General features: G+C 34.7%; 1 long non-coding RNA gene and 1 pseudogene across 1 annotated transcript; one reads left to right on the top strand and one right to left on the bottom strand.

Annotated features, from left to right (window-relative positions):
* Positions 1-2,091: 2,091 nt before the first annotated feature.
* Positions 2,092-4,700, bottom strand: LOC128031702 (uncharacterized). The gene is made up of 3 exons (XR_008188139.1): positions 4,565-4,700; positions 3,318-3,441; positions 2,092-3,040 (listed from the first exon to the last, which is right to left on the bottom strand). It is a non-coding gene; the product is annotated as an uncharacterized LOC128031702 (long non-coding RNA).
* On the top strand, positions 4,567-6,131 carry LOC128031697 (uncharacterized protein C1orf115 homolog; annotated as a pseudogene).
* Positions 6,132-6,593: the final 462 nt, after the last annotated feature.

Consider the following 6,593-nt stretch of genomic DNA (forward strand, 5'->3'; position numbering starts at 1 on the left):
ATTGATGCACCAAACCAATTTTATGCTTTTAATACAAATGTTCCTTGTCATCAAACTTCACACTTCTCAATATCAGTGGTGGGTGAAAGAAAGAGTTATCCATCTGTTGCATAAGATTTAGATGGAAAAAAAATCATATTTGAATGTTTCAGGAACACATCATCTAGTGCCATACTGCAAAGTGGTTGGCAAAATATTGACAGGAAGTTCCTTAGAAACAATACAGGTGTTGATGCATGATGAGCAATAAGACATTATTTGGGGTATAAATGTCATGATACACTCAGTCAATGCTTAGTTTAAAGCGAGTCTAAAGATTTGTGCCTGTCAGTTTAGAAGAAACAAAATAATGTACTGCATTCAGGTACCCAAAAAAAAAAAAAAAAGGCCAACATCCCTCACACCCCCACTCTAGTGCTGATGACCTTTGACCTTGTCTGAAAAGACTGCTGTGGGAAAAGCATTGCGCACTTGGACACAGCACAGGTCCAGATTCCAAACAGGTGGTAGTCTCTCTGCTTAGCAACATTTGTTTTGGGGCTCTTTTGATGAGGTTATATGAAATAACGGCAGGAGGGAACTGTTCCCCGCCAGGTAACCAGGGGCAGTATATGGTGGGAATGTAACCAACTATATTAGACTGGTGTGACCATGCACTGAGTGGAGTGTAATGGCATGAGTGGTTAACCATTTATTGTCTTATGAGATGCAAGAAGTGAAATCCATAGTCGTGCTGTTATCACGGAGACATCGCCCTCTTTTGGCCAAAAGCTGCAAACACCATCACAAATCCAATGGTGTAATATTAACAATGCTGTTGAACTACTGTATAAAGCACATTTCTAAGAATTTGTCATCTGTTGTATCTGTTGCAGCAACAACAAGCCACTATCTGATGACCTGAGGAATGTTATTCTTTCAACATTTCACTAAAAAGAATGCATAAGCACCCTTTGATTATGTAAACACATCCTACACTGGACGTCTTACACGTCCTCAAAGATTTTAATTTCTGGGATACTGAGTGGAACAGTCAAGAAGTTACATCAAGTTAAAATAAGCTTTTGTGCATTTAAGTGAACTCTATTGATTTTCAGATAGTTCTTCCACATATTCAGTAAAGTCAAATGAGATTAAATCCAGACCCTCTGGTGACATAAGTGTTTGAGAGAGGTGAGGCATAGAGGACCTACAATAACGTATGGTATTTGAAAAAAAAATGTAAATAAATTGTCTAAAGAGAGAAGAGTGAATGACTATTTTTCTTTGAAGACTACACTCTTAAAAATAAAGGTGCTTCACGATGCCATAGAATAAGGTTTTTGACTAAATGGTTCCATAAAAAACCTGTCACAAAAGGTTCTGTGTGGTGAAAGAAGATTCTTCAGATTATAAAAAGATAAGAAAGAGATGGTTCTTTAAAAAAAAACCTTTGACTGAATGTGTTTTTGTGGAACCAAAAATAGTTCTTCTATGGCATTGCTTGAAGAACCTTTTAGAGCACCTTTATTTTTAAGAGTGCACATAGAAAATAACTACCAAAATAAATGTTGGTAACTGCAGCTTGACTAAAAGTAATGACTTAAAGTATACAAAAATGCTGGGTTTCAACTTTCAGTCTGGCTTCTTCACTCGTAACATCAAGTTCAGCTTTACAGCGCAGCTATTTTCCAAGTGCCATCATATACTACCATCTGACATCACAGAAAGCCTTTCTTGTGCTTTAACTCTACTATATGCTTCAGAATGTCATTTTTTTGACAAAAGTGACAACTGACCATTGACAAAGGACCCTTTGATAACATTCTGACACTGGATGATTGAGGAGTCAAACTTCACTCTGGACTCTATCCTGATAAATCCATCAAAGTTTCCATCTCTAATTATCTCATCACTCATGGAAGCTGACTGAGCCAAATAATACACAGCAGGCCAACTGGAATAGATGCTTCAATCCTGTAGTTGGCCCTAACACTGATTTTATCAGTCATACTCATAGTTTCGAAGACACTCAGGCTGGCATCAAGTAAACAATGACTGATAGATCCATTTACAAGGTGAAACATAGAGTCAGAGACGTTCGGATCCATATGCAGTGGTTTAATAAAGAGAATGGTCAAACAGGCAATGATCAGAGAAAAAAGCATCAGGGATGTCAGGGATATCCAGAATCAGCAACAGTAACAAGCAGAGGTCGGGGCAGGCAGCAGAGAATAAAAGTCGATATAAACAATCCAAGATCAGACACGGAGGGAACAAACACAGGGAAAGTGCTTGGAAATGCCAAACAAAACTAAACAAGACTTCGTCCTGTTAGAGAGTCCAAACACAGTTTATATAGGGGAGTGGTAATGAGGAACTCCTGGTAGTGATTAACCCTAAACACGGGATTCTGGGAAATGGAGTTGGAAATGGGTCCTGAGTGAGTCCGGAGTGCCTTCTACTGAAGTTCATGGGCACTCCAGCTGACGATCGAGACACAAGGTACTTCAAAGTATCATCAACTGTACCAGTGATCATGCCCGTACCTACGTGAAAAATCTATATTTTGATGTTAGTGAAGTAAAACGAATTCCAATAAACTGAAGATTAAGATTAATCTACAAAGATGATTGCCATTATGAGAATTATCTTTGTAGATTAGCTTAATATGATTTTGACTTGAATCCCTTCAATTTTGTATGACAGGGGTATCATGGGGCAGCTGGCCATCATTTTGTACTTAGCAATGTAACTGGGAACATAACGGTGTTGTTTCCTATTAAGATAGAGCCCTCCCAGTCATAAACATTGCTGTTCATCTTGATAGACACTTCTGTTACATTTAACATAGGTAAGAAGAAGCCTAAAGCTCTGGGAATTGTAAATGATAGTAACTTGAAATTGTTCTCAGGAATATCCAGGCTTATGAGGGGAATTTTAAGTGTGTGTGAGCGTGAGGGTGGGAGCGATGTTGAGTTCAGCAGATGACATTCCTCAGAGAAGAGGAAGTGAAATGGAGAGTCTGCCTTTGTTGAACTGGTACCTCATCAAAGCATCACTGAACATAAAAAGAGAGCAAAGTTTATAGTGAATATCAATGTATATAATATACTTATAAATAAAGATTCCCGGTCTAAACTTTGAACACACATCACTGTATTCTCATTATATTACATAAAATGTTAAAATGGCTTGTCTTTTGTGACAACATGCCCCAGTAATCATCTACATATGCCCTGGGACAAAGTTCTCATGTGACACCTAGACCTAGTCTTCCCTGTATCTAATGAGGTTTTTTTTTTTTTATAACAAAAAGTTCTTAGAATATCACTCACGATTTAAGATCTAATTTGTCTGGCAAAGATGGCATAGTGAGCACTGGTGTGCTTCTTTTGCTCCTCTCTAGGTTCACAAATGTATACTGCCTGCTGCTAATTTACCCAGCCAAATATTCACTGCCTATGGACAAAAGGTCAAATTATGAAATGTTAATTTTCAACAATGCCATTCAAAAATGTCAATAAAAATGGCAAAAGACATGTAATTTAGATGAATCTCAAACATGATTTTATGCACTTACCTCTAAACCTTTTGAAACAATCTGACAAAGTTTTACATCAGTCTTAGTGACTTTCTGTTCAAGGACATCATAAATACTTGCCTGACACTAGCTATGGTATTCTTCCATATTTGAAAAATGTTTATCAACTTCATTTAACTTAATTTAAAGGTAAATCCTTTAACACAGGGATAACACAATAATAATAAATAAAAATAAAATAAAATAATAAACACATGCCATAAAACCTGATTGACAGATCTAATCAATACATCAATTAAGGCAGAGTGGAGTATATAGGAGTCCAAGCTGATATGTTAAACACCTAAAGTAACTTTCATATAGTTTTTTATTTAAGACTGTTGTGTATATTCACAATCACTGTGACAGTGAGGTACAAAGTTACCACTTTAAAACTACAAATCAAATCAAAACAAAGTATTTTATATAAAACAAAACAAATAGCAACTTTTTATGTCACAATGCATATAATGTATTTGGTATTTGTGCACTTGCAAATAAAATGTAGTTTGCATAAAAATATTTGATGTTTTTTACCACTGATGTTTGTATTAAAACAAAAGTATATATATATATATATATATATATATATATATATATATATATATATATATATATATATATATATATATATATATATATAAATGCAACAAGATGTAAAATGCAACAAGATGTATTTAAAATACAACAAGATGTATTTCACATCAAAACCTACAATTAAATAATCTAACCAAAAAATAAACTCCATGCCTCTCACACACTAAAATTTACAACTCAAGCTGAACTTTGTCCAAGTTCTTCAGTTGAAGTCATCAGATATGTAGCTATATGTAATGGAATAAGACAGTAGCATTATAGCATAACACTTAGTGAATACCAGTTTCAAAAAGAAAAGTGATAGGCTACTAAAACCAGTCTAAACAGATAACATCAGGTTTGTAATAATGGCTGCATATCTAGCGATTCTGTCAAAGTAATTAGCCCGCAGTGCCCCGCACCTACCTGCGCATGCGCCTAACTATTCCGGTCGAAGTTTCGTTTCGTGAACTTCGCACCTGACACATTCAGATGATTCCAATGGACAGCGTACTTTAATGCAAATAAGATGTATCGAAAACGCGTCGAATTCAAGCAGGAAAAGAAGAACAAATCTAAAACAGTTCACACTGACGACGATCAAGCAACTGAGGAAGAAATCAATGTTCAGGACGAGCCGCATATGCTGGACTCATCCAAGCGCGTGAACGAGAAAAGGAAGTCCGCCAAACAAGCGCACATCGCTTTTCTACCTGAGAAATACCAACCGCTGGTTGAGGACGATACTGACCCACCACGAGATGACCATATAAAGAAAAAACACACGACAAATATAAAAAATTAAGAAAAGTACGTGATTAACTTTGAAAGTTTCTTGTTTGTCTGATCCTGATTATTTACACGGTAAATATATTAGCTGACACATGCTGTCTGAGTAACGCAGAAACAATTATTTAATAGGCTATAAACAGCTCTGACAGAAACATTATAGTTGATTTGTAAATCAACAACAAATTATTTGATAAATGTATTTTTCTATAGAATTTCACAGCTGGTTTTGGGTAGCCGATGATGTTTAATTAAAATTCTAAAATATGTAACGTAAACAGACCAATTAATTCTTATTTTATTTTATTATATATTCGCTATTTTAAACTATTTAATTGTTTTCTCAACAACTAGTTTTTATTTTATTTACTGTTCTTATTCAAGATCATGAACGTTATTACTTTACCACGGACATTTTTAATCTATTAAAATAAACTATTTTAACCATAGGTTCTCTTTAATAATAATAACCTTTAAAAACAAGCTGCTTCATCATGGGGGACTCTGCATATTGTTAATACAACTGTATTATGTTGATAGTCTTTTTCAGTTACACTTGATAGTCCACTTCAGACATTCTACTGAGTAACTTTGCAACTACATGTCAGCGAACTCAGAGTTTTAGTAGATATAAGCAGACCATCTACTAACACTCAAATGATTGGTAGTTTGCATGTAGTGCAAAGTTACTGAGAATGTCTGAAGTGGACCATAAATAAAGTGTTACCTAATATTCATTCATCTTTGTTTTTTTCCAGAATATGGGGAAAGCTCTCAGTTACCGCTGGAAGTGTCTGGTGGTTGGACTGCAGAATTTAAGCACAGCCTATTCTATGCCGCTGGGTGCCACTGCCACAATAGTGCCAGACATCCACAGAGCCAGAGCTCAAGTCTGACATGTGACTCAAGATGAGCTGGTTACATCAGAGGAGTACAGTGATTAATGTTGGAGCTCTATTTTTACTACAGCCACTACAGGAACTTTAATATCAATAGTGTGCAACAGGCGTATTTTTATTTATGTGACACTGTTGTCGAGAGAGAAATACATGGAGGAGACTAAACGTGGAGTGTTCTCCATGAGAAGACAGATGTAGGGAGTGAATAGGGATGTTGAACAGGCAGAACGAAGCGTGTTATGAAAGTACATTACCAGAAGCTATATTGTTTCTAAAAATTTAATTACTCTTTTGAATGTTAGAAATACATTTTATGTGCACACTGTAAATGTGATTAAGAAGCACAGTTCGCACTATTCTACACTGAAAAAATAGTTTCATTCATCCAAATAAAAAAAAAAATGAGGGTAATGATTCACATCTATATTTTATAACTTGAACCAATGCAAAATAAATAACTTGCCCTAAACAATATAAGATATAGATTTAAACAAAACAAAGTTCTCATTTAAGAAAATAATTTGTATAGTTTTTATAGACATAGAAAATATTATTTTTTACTTTTATTGTTACCCAAAACATTTTTAATTGGATGAATGAAAACATTTTCAGTGTTATTTCCAAGTTAAATCTATATCAGTTTATTTATTTATTTTTCCAATTTTTTAAACTAGAAAATTAAGAAAAAAGCAAACAAATAAAGGAACATTCATGCAATTTTCTGTTTTATTTTAATTACATTCCAAATTTAATTTAAAAACGCAACA

Source organism: Carassius gibelio, chromosome A17, assembly GCF_023724105.1.
Source record: "Carassius gibelio isolate Cgi1373 ecotype wild population from Czech Republic chromosome A17, carGib1.2-hapl.c, whole genome shotgun sequence".
Taxonomy (NCBI): domain Eukaryota; kingdom Metazoa; phylum Chordata; class Actinopteri; order Cypriniformes; family Cyprinidae; genus Carassius; species Carassius gibelio.